This window comes from Protopterus annectens, chromosome 11.part0 (genome assembly GCF_019279795.1).
Source record: "Protopterus annectens isolate FY-2018-M chromosome 11.part0, PAN1.0, whole genome shotgun sequence".
Lineage (NCBI taxonomy): Eukaryota > Metazoa > Chordata > Ceratodontiformes > Protopteridae > Protopterus > Protopterus annectens.
This window is the reverse complement of record NC_056745.1, coordinates 77,984,877-77,994,876: the sequence shown is the minus strand read 5'-3', so window position 1 is coordinate 77,994,876 and position 10,000 is coordinate 77,984,877.

The window sequence follows — 10,000 nt, the reverse complement described above, 5'->3', positions numbered from 1 at the left end:
CTTCTTCTTCTTCTTCTTTTGGCTTTTCCCAGTTAGAGGTCGCCACAGTGGATCACCTGTCCACTCATGATTGGCAGTGGAGTTTTACGGTGTTGAGTTGCCAGCCCGGCGCCCAACCTTCCACAGAAGGCACACACACGCACACACTCACACCTAGGGCCAATTTAGAATGTCCCATCCACCTACAGCATGTCTTTGGGATGTGGGAGGAAACAACTACCTCCCCTTCTCCTATAACTAAACCTTCTGATAATATAAGATAATCTATTTCAGTTCTATACACAACCCTTTTGTAAGTCTATAAATTTTTATCCCAAAGTTTTTTTAACTTATCACATATTATAACTTCTAACATTTTTCTTATATAATTTCCTTTCTTTTTACACTTATCTCTTAGATCACAATAAAAGTTTCCTGTTGTAGTAATATTCATATTTGTCACTACAGTCTAAAATCTGATGAAATAAGCCTTCCAATTGTTTACAATTATTATAAAGATGTAATGTTATAATTCTATATACTTGTTCTTTCCGTTTTAAATATACAATGGTTACTTTTCCCAATTTTACTAAAGTGACAGCTAATATCTTTATGGTATTTCTACTAAATATGGTATTCCAGAACATCTCTTATTTCTCAAATTCCAGATTATCTTTCCTTCCTATAATTTTTCTGTTTGTAATCTTTCTTCATGTGTTAAAAATCTTGCATCTTCTAATATAATTACATCTACATCACATGAATTACACCACTCCAAAATTCATTTTGCTCTTACTATATTCTTAATACTATTCACATTTACATAAATCATTCTAAAATTTTTATTTTCCCTCTGTTTAACGGTTTAAGAAGTTCATAGATAATTATTATGCTAGCTTTCTTAAGAGGACATTTTAAGGCAAACATATTTCCTTCCTAAAGGTGAAAATCAAATACTGTACCTTGCGTCTGTGAGTCAAACATCTTAACCATTATATCAAGCCACAATTTGTAGCTGTATATATTCTTTTTCATCCATCTCATTTCTTTTATCTTTTTTATGCATCCCTTTCATTTTTTTCTGTCTATTACCCTTTAAACAATAAAATTATTTTTCCCTTGTACTACTTCTCAGTTTATGTCTTCACCACTTATAGCAGAATCTTCTTCTATGTCATTTTATTATTTTTCTCATCTAATTTTTCTTCTATTTCTACAACCTCTAAAATGTCTTCCCTTTGTCCATTTTCTTCTCTTTCTTTTTCTTTTTCCTTTCTCATATTTTCATTTTTTCAATCAGTCCATAAATGTCCAATTTTGTTATATGTGTAATATCTCAATACAAAATTTTTGCATCATGTCCCATTTTGCCATGAATATAACATTTGGTCACAGTTACTTATCAACACAATAAATAAATAAAAAATAAAAAACATATTTTGGATTGTCCCCATATTTTATAACACCCCTGTTCTGCTTCACATTTATCAAGCTTGGTATATGTATATTTTGTCTCATTCTACTTTCATTACAATCCTAGCCACCAGTCCATAAACCCCTTTGTCATTAACTTTTCAATGTCTAGTACTTCTTTAAATAAAGTTTTCAAATGCCCTTTAAAAGTCTCTCTCTCTACCTCTGTTCAAAATTGTACATGAACCTTCTTCTTTGTTTCGATGTTAAATGCTTTTACCACATAAACATTCCATGGTCTGCAGTCTTTATTTTTTATTATATTTTCTAAAAAAATTTCCCATTGATAAACAGCCTCAAATATAATGTCAGCAAATATATTTTTGTTAATCAGAAGAAATTATCTTACTTCATGTCTTTACACCCAAAGGAGCTATTAAATTGTCCCACACTTCATACCTGTCTATTCCTTTGTTTTCTTTACTTTGAATCCTTATCACGTACTTCCGTTTTTCTTTTCATCTGCCTTTTTCTCTGCTACTCCACTTTAACTTTTTTTTAACTTTTTTTGCATATGTTTTCTTTTCCATCTCACCGCTATTCTTCAGGATTGTCTCTGCATTCTCCTTTTGTACTTTCTCCATACTGTCTCCCCAGGAAATATCTCCTTCATTTTCTGGCTCACTGTGCACTACCGTTTCTTTAAGTAAATCATCCCACAACCCTTGTAATTATACATCCATCGTTTGTTGACTCAACTCCATCAGACAGCTTTCTTTGAAACAATTCTTCAGAATCCTACAAACATTTTCTAGTTTCAGTATTTGCTTTCTCCTTCATTTTTTTCACCACTCCATCACCTCCTTCTCTTTCCACCTGCCTTCCTGTTTCTCTGGGCTGCCTCCATGCCTGGAATGGAAACAGGAAGTGCTCCTCCAAAATGGGTTCTATTCACAACAATAAAGAGTAGGGGAAGTTCTTTGATGCCCTCATCAAATTCTCCCTTGGGTCTCCCATGAAAATAGGTGACTAGCCTAGTGGGACTAACCTAGTCAACAAAGAATTAATAAATAAAACAAGTTGACAGGGTGTAATAATATGAGCAAAATTATACAGAAATAATATATGAGCAGACAGAACTGAAAAAATAAACAAAAATCTAGAGTAAAGCAAAAAACGAAGGCTGCTGACTTGAAAGGCCCTTTAGCAGCATACACAATTTTATATCTTTGTATGAACCGGCGTATGTAGCAAAATTGTCTATTCCAAAGCTGAATGGATGAAATGGTGGCAGTACTCCACATGTAGCATGCTAGCTCTTTTATAGTAGCTAGCACTGGGTGTTGTTTAGCTTAGCTATTACTGTTCCTAAGTGCTAACTAGTTTTGTTTGACAAGTCCAAGAAAATTACACAAAAGGATGAATTTGTTTAGCTGTTTACTTACTCTAAATTATTTGCTTTGTAAACTCGTTACAGTAAGTACTGACCTGTTTGACAAATTAAAAATTTGAAAGTAGGCACCCTAAATTTAAGCTGATACAGCCTAAATCTAAGCTGCTAACTATATACTTTGTCTTGTCACTCAAGTATGCATACTATGAACTAAATACTAAGCATTACAATATACTTCCCTTTGTTTTTGCAGTAGTTATAGTCCAGATTGTGGTTTATATTGATTATTTGTTATCAGTTCACTACCCTGGTTTTATCAAACAGACAATAAACAAATAAAAACCAAAACAACATTACAAGACATAAGTATGATTCATGGCTGTTATAGATTATTAATAACTCCAAATACAAGATTTTCAGGTATCTGTGCTTTTACAATGCCCACACGTATCCGTAACCATGTTTTATATGCTTATCTTTCAAGAGTGATAGAAACTATAAAGGTTAAACTAGCTGATTTTGTGTGTGTGTGTGTGTGTGTGTGTGTGTGTGTGTGTGTGTGTGTGTGTGTGTGTGTGTGTGTGTGTGTGTGTGTGTGTGTGTGTGTGTGTGTGTGTGTGTGTGTGTGTGTGTGTGTGTGTGTGTGTGTGTGTGTGTTACTGTTCTATTAATGTTGTGGTTAAGGATGTAGCAATGATATTTATTGGATGCAAGAGATGAAAAAGGCACCCTGAACAAGGTCATCAATACAGTACAAAAAAATTGCATTACTAATAACAAAAACATATTTCTGGCAATAAATCTCATATAAATCAAGGGTGACCTAAAGATGGACAAATGTTTTGCTATTACTGTCTGATGATTTGTTGTGTTTTGTTGTGTTTTTTCACCTTGTTATTTTTTGCTTTAAATTATTTTGCTATTTTTGAAAAGAAAATGTTTCTTTCACCCTGTTTTTTTTATTTGTTTTGTTTTTTATCCTTTAGATGTTTTTGCTGTTACAATTTATTTTTTTATTTGTTTATTTTACATTTGTTGATCGGGATGGTCCGACTGGATACATGTCCATTTTCAGCGGAGGCCCAGGGAGAAAAGCTCCACATTGACAGTAAGTTACATACATGTTACATAGATACATATTGTTTCATTTAGTAATTAATACAAAAGTGGAAAAGACATGAAATATATGTATTATAAAAAAATGTCTTAGGAATAACAAACACAGACTACAACATAACATTTTCTATCCTGGGTTGTCCTTTTAGCAAAGATTTAAGGGCTTCCATATATGAACAGAAAAATTCACAAGGAAATATGGGGTCAGGTCAATTGAGAAAAAGGTCTAAAGTTTTTATATTTGGATAGTCCTGTAGAAAAAAAATGAACTTGCCTTACTGAAGAGGAGATTAATCTGGGTTTGAGCATTGGCAAAGCCAATGTGACTTAAAATGGTATTTTAGACCGTTTTGGAATTGGGTTAGGGAGGTAGTAAGAGTGAGGCTGAAAGGAAGGGAGTTCCATATTTTTCCAATGGCGTTGGCAAACAGTTTATCACCCCCTGAGTTACAGGATTTGACTGTTTGTACAAGTAGCCTGTTTGATGAGCATAGACTGTTGAGATTGGTATAAGGTATTATTAAATTTTTCAGTGCAGGAGTGTTGTCAGGTTGCTTGAGAATTTTAAATGCTTCTATGAGTTGGTTCTGCTGGAGAAGGTTTGGTAATTCTATCCAACCGAGGTTTCGTAGGTTAATACAGTGATGTGTTCTATAGGGCATGCCAGTTGCAAATCTGGCAATATGATTATAACAACATGAGAGTTTATTTAGGTCAGATTTGTTAAGGTTAGTAAGCATGGGGGAGGCATATAGAAGGGTAGAGAGAAGATGTGAGCGGGCAATGGCCACTTTTGCAATTGGAGTTAGGAAGGATTTTATTCTATATAGTGACCCAAGTTTCTTGTTAATGGTTTTAATAGTTTGGTTAATGTGCATGTTGAATCTAAGTTTATTGTCAATGGTAACTCCTAATAGTTTAGTATAGGAGTCTGGGGAGATAATAGTCCCATTGTTGGATTGTATAGTAAAGGATATGGGAGTGGGTTTTTGGGATGGATGGAAGAGTAATAGTTTGGTTTTGTTTGGATTCAGGATCAGTTGACGTTCTAATAGCCAGTTCTCTACTGCAGCAAAAATGCATTGGGTTGTAGATATAAGGTTAACTGGAGATGTATCGGAACAAACTAATGTCGAGTCATCTGCATATTGAATACAGGTGGCCTCAGGGATGGCTGTGTAGAGGTCATTAATAAAGACTGAAAAGAGAAGAGGTCCCAATATGGAACCTTGAGGAACCCCTATGGTATTTGGTAAGAGGCTGGAGAGCTTATTTTGCCAGAGTACAGCTTGTTGCCTATCAGAGAGATAGGCATGAAACCAATCCAGTGTTTGGTTGTCTAGGTAGAGAGTTTTCAGAGTGTGATGAAGTAGTAGGTGGTTAACCATATCAAAGGCCTTTGATAGGTCCAGAAAGAGAACTGAGGATATTTTTTTGTTATTCCGGTTATGGTTTATTGTGTCAGTAAAAGAGAGGAGGGCAGTAGTTGTACTGTGGTTGGGTCTGAAACCATGTTGTGAACTGGTTAGTAGATTGTTCTGGATAAGATAGTATAAAAGTTGTTTGTGTACACACTTTTCCATGATTTTGGCCAGTGGTGACAATATGGCTATTGACCTATAATTTGATAGTTCTGTGGATGAGCTACCTTTGTGGAGTGGAATTACATAGGGATTGTGAATTCAGTTATGGTTCTGTTAATTAGGATTGAGATGGGGTAAGCTATGACATCTGCAGCTTTTTGCAAATATTCAGCTGGGAGAAGGTCTGCAGAGAGGGTAGTTGGCTTTAGCTTCTTCAGTAAGGACCGTATAAAGGAAGTGGAGACAGGTTGGAGGTTGAAGGAGGGTATAGTCTTAGGGATGGAATCTGTTATTGGGGAGCTGGTAGTGGATGGCTGGTTAGCTAAGGATTGGATAGTATCAGTGAAGAAAGTATTAAAGGTATTAGCTACTTCTTCTGGGTTTTTATCACATAGCATTCCTGGGGTAGGAGTGGAGGATTTACCTGGGTGGAGAAGATTATTTAAACCCGCCCAGAACTTTTGAGGGTTGTTTTGGTGTTTATATTGTAGTTGGCAATAATAGTTTTTTTTGTCACGTGATATGGCTTTTTTGGTCTCATTTCTTTGCTGCTGGAATTTAATACGGTCTAGGGGTGACTTGGTTGTGCGCCATTTGTCCCAAGTTTTATTTCTAAGTTTGATTTTGGATTTAGAGTAATTTGTTAGCCAAGGTGCTATTTGTGTTTTAGTTTTGATTAGTCTTTTTGGGGCGTGAGAATCAAGTATGGTTAGAAATGTGGTATTAAATTTGTTACTGCCTCCTCTAGAGGGAGATATTTAAGAGTTGACCAATTACAGGATTTGAGTTCCATTTGAAATTTTGTGAGGTCAAAATGTTTCTTGCTTCTAACTGACCTATACATGGGCAGTTTGAAGCTTACTGCTTTATTTTTCCTTATGTATGTGATAAGGTGATCACTAAGGTCATTTGGAAGGGTCCCAGACATGTACATATGGGGGTGACTGTTTATAAGTATCCAATCCAGGATACTCTCTTTTTGATTAGAATTCCCTATTCTGGTGGGGGAAGATATGGTCTGTGAGAATCCATGGAGATTTATATGGGTGGGGTTAGACTCTGAGGAGCATAGCTTCCAGTCAATGCTAACTTCACCCAGAATAATGGTTTCTTGAGGGTAGTTGTTAGCTAGCCAGTTAAGAATGTTCTCCAGTGTGTCAGAGTTTTTCCCAGGGGGGATGTAGATCACAATTAGATTTATACTTTTTTTCTTATTTAGTTGTAGTTTTAGAGCTAATATTTCAGCATTAGAGATCTGGGGTGGTTGAATGGGGTTAAAATTGACATTAAGTGTGCTTTTGTAAAGCACGGCAATACCACCTCCCTTTTCTTTGCGGCCCTACATATATTGTAGCCAGGTGGTAAGATCTCATTATGTTTGGTCCCTGGTTTTAGCCAGGTTTCTGTTAGACACATTATGTCAGGAAGGTACGTTGCTAAAAGAGCATGTAGGTTGTGTACTTTATTGTTTAGGCTTCTTATATTTAAGTGGCAAATTTGGAGGGAGTTGGTTGACCTAAGAGATAGTGGTGGGCTATCAGAGTTTGTGGTTGACGAGGGGCCTGGGTTAGGGTGGATGTCTCCATCTTTAGTAATGTTTTTTCTTAGATAATCTAGTAGTTTCATGAGTTTAAGTAATAGTTTTTGACCATATTTGGATTTGGGGTGTTTTAAGTTTGCCTTGTTAGGGTACTGGTAATTAGATTTTGGTGTTTTATTGGTTGGATAGTAGGTTATGTGTTTAGTACTGAGTGAAGATAGGGGAGTACTAGTTTGATATTTGGGGTAATGGAATCCTGAGTATGGCTGGTCTTCATATTTAGTTAGTAGGTATAGTATAATTATAAGTGGTAGGGTGAGAGATATACTTTTTAGTGTTGGATTTAGTATGGTGGGTGGGGTGGACATCATTATCTTCGGGTGATAGTACATTGCTTTAAGGAATGTAGATGGTTAGATTGGTAAGTGATGGGAGGGGGAGGGAGGTAAATGAGAAGTGGTCATGTATGGCTAGAGAAGGGGTGGGGGTATGGCTAATTAGGTATAAATGTAGGACTACTGGGGGCGGGTGGGATATGGGGGCAGGGTGGGTCTGCAACAAACAATCCAAGGGCCAGTGAATAAAGTAAGTATTTAAAGTAACCCACTATATAGCTCACCAAGCATAAAACAATTCACTCTCTCTATTGTTGATGTGCACTTTAATTTCTACTAAGATTATCTAGGTGAGTTATTATGTTTAGGTTGGATTAGGTGATTTGCTGCCGTGTTTTGAACCTAGTACGCTAGCTTTAACAGGAATATTTATAACTTTCTTTGCACTGTACTGTTGGTAAAAAATTAACCTTGGCCGTTTGTAGTATTGAAGTGGAACTTCTGAGTAGTGCTTGTCTGTGCATTCTAATCTGGTTTAGCGACCCTCTTAAGAGCAGGACTTGTAGAATGTAGCCAGTGGGGAGAAATTAAAGGACAGTACCTGAAAGGAGATACAATACATTTACAAGGCTTTCATTAGGTCCCTTCTTTCTTGTTCACTCAGTTAATCAGTCGTGCATTACAATACCAAATTTAAACACAGTCTTGTTTTTCTCCAGTGAGTAATTCAATGTTACCTCATTAGTAACTAGAGTGTTTTGTTGTGTTTTCTTCACCTTGTTACAATCAGGACTGATACTGCACAACACAAGTACTTTATAATTCCAGATGAAACAAATTGTAAAAAAGTAGTTACATAAGAATCAGCAATTACTTACAGTCTAACATAATATAATGGATGATGATTGGGTCTCTGATCATAACAACCACACTATTTGGTTGCCATGGCTGCTAAGAAATTTACCTCAAGACTGATGCTTGTGACAACACACATTCATCATGCTCAGAGACCTGTCCATCCTTCCTTATAGTGCAGGGATCTTTACCTGATCCATGTACTACCAGTTAGAGAACAAAATGTAGCAGTACAAAATGTTTTACTAAACCTGATAAAGCACTTAGCACTATCAGACAGAAGATAGACACATGTTGTCCCTCTGTACAACAAACTGCAGTTTATTTCTGCCATAATTTCCTTTTTGTAAGTGTGCCAGAGTGAAGTTCTAACAGCTTTTAAAAACTGTTTTATCTTCATCCACTGTTCTTTGCCAGCCAGCACTGTCATATTTTAGTCCTTCTCACAAGATGTCTTATTAGCAACATTTTGGTGTCCTTAACAAGCTTTTGTTAAGCAGCCTTAAGTGTTTCTATGATCAGATCAGGCCTTACTCTACGGACCTGCTTAAAAAGTTTGTCCTTTTACAATTTTTGTAGCATAGTCATTGTGTTGCTTGCACTTCAAGGAAAATAACATTTTTTTTATTTTTGCCACAATGTGTCAAGTAGTAGTAAGGGCAGTGATGGGACTGATAAGCAGCATAACTTGTCACACTAGAGGTAACACTGACTTACTAGTTCAAATCCTGAAAAATAATAAACAATACACATTAATAACACATTGCCTGCAAACCCATAAATCCATTACTGAACTCTTGATTCTGTTTATTTAAACAAAATGTATTCTGGGAGTTGTTCTCTACCTCCAAGCTCATGTGTCTGAAAAAGCAGCTTTACAGCAGTATTATCTCAGCATCACCCCCATGATAGTCTACTGAAGACACAGCACTTTGAAAGTAACAGAAGTTTCTGTGTAATTAGCAACAGACTGAACAGTAAAGCTGACATTTTATTCAGCATTTTCTATTCATGCAACATCACACTGTCTTTCTTGCCTCCTTAGCCTTTAAGGACAGAGAACCCTGGTAGAAACTGAGGTCTTGAAAGTCATTGACAAACCACTTTATCAGTACAATGACCTTGAGAACTGGAAATGCTATGTTATTAGAAAAGTGCAGGCTGTACTTCTCAGAATAAAGTACAAGGAATTCCATTTAAACAATGACCCTGTCATAGCCTTACTCACTGATTGAAGTAGTAATGGTTTATTTGAAGTAGCAGTAAAAATGGCAGGGTGGTATCCAGCACAAACGTTGTCTATTTTAATAGCAAATGCATGCTATTCTCATATCAAATGTATTTTAAATTAAAATTTTACAGCTATTGATTTAGGTTCCACAAGAACTAAATTACATTTTACTAGCTAGATCGAGAAACAGTTGTTCAATACATAGTAAAAATGTTTCAGAACTGTTAGGCATTGCTACTCCAATTCTGGAGTATAACGACTTTAATATAGTCATTGTTTATCAGTATCCTTTTCCAGTATCCAGAGGTTGTTACCTCATAAAAATCTACTCGTCTCTAGCTTTTAAACCACCCTATAAAAGCCTCACTGTCCTCCTACAGTTTTTGCCATTGACATTCAAAATGCTGGTCTTTTCACAGTCTGTATTGTCATTGCTATCTAAACCCATCTGTAATGTATGTTGCGTATGAAATTAGTGCAAATATTACACCTAAATAAACCACTGGTGCCTTCAAAACTCTTGTTTCTTGTCTTGCCAGGTTTGTAACTGAATAT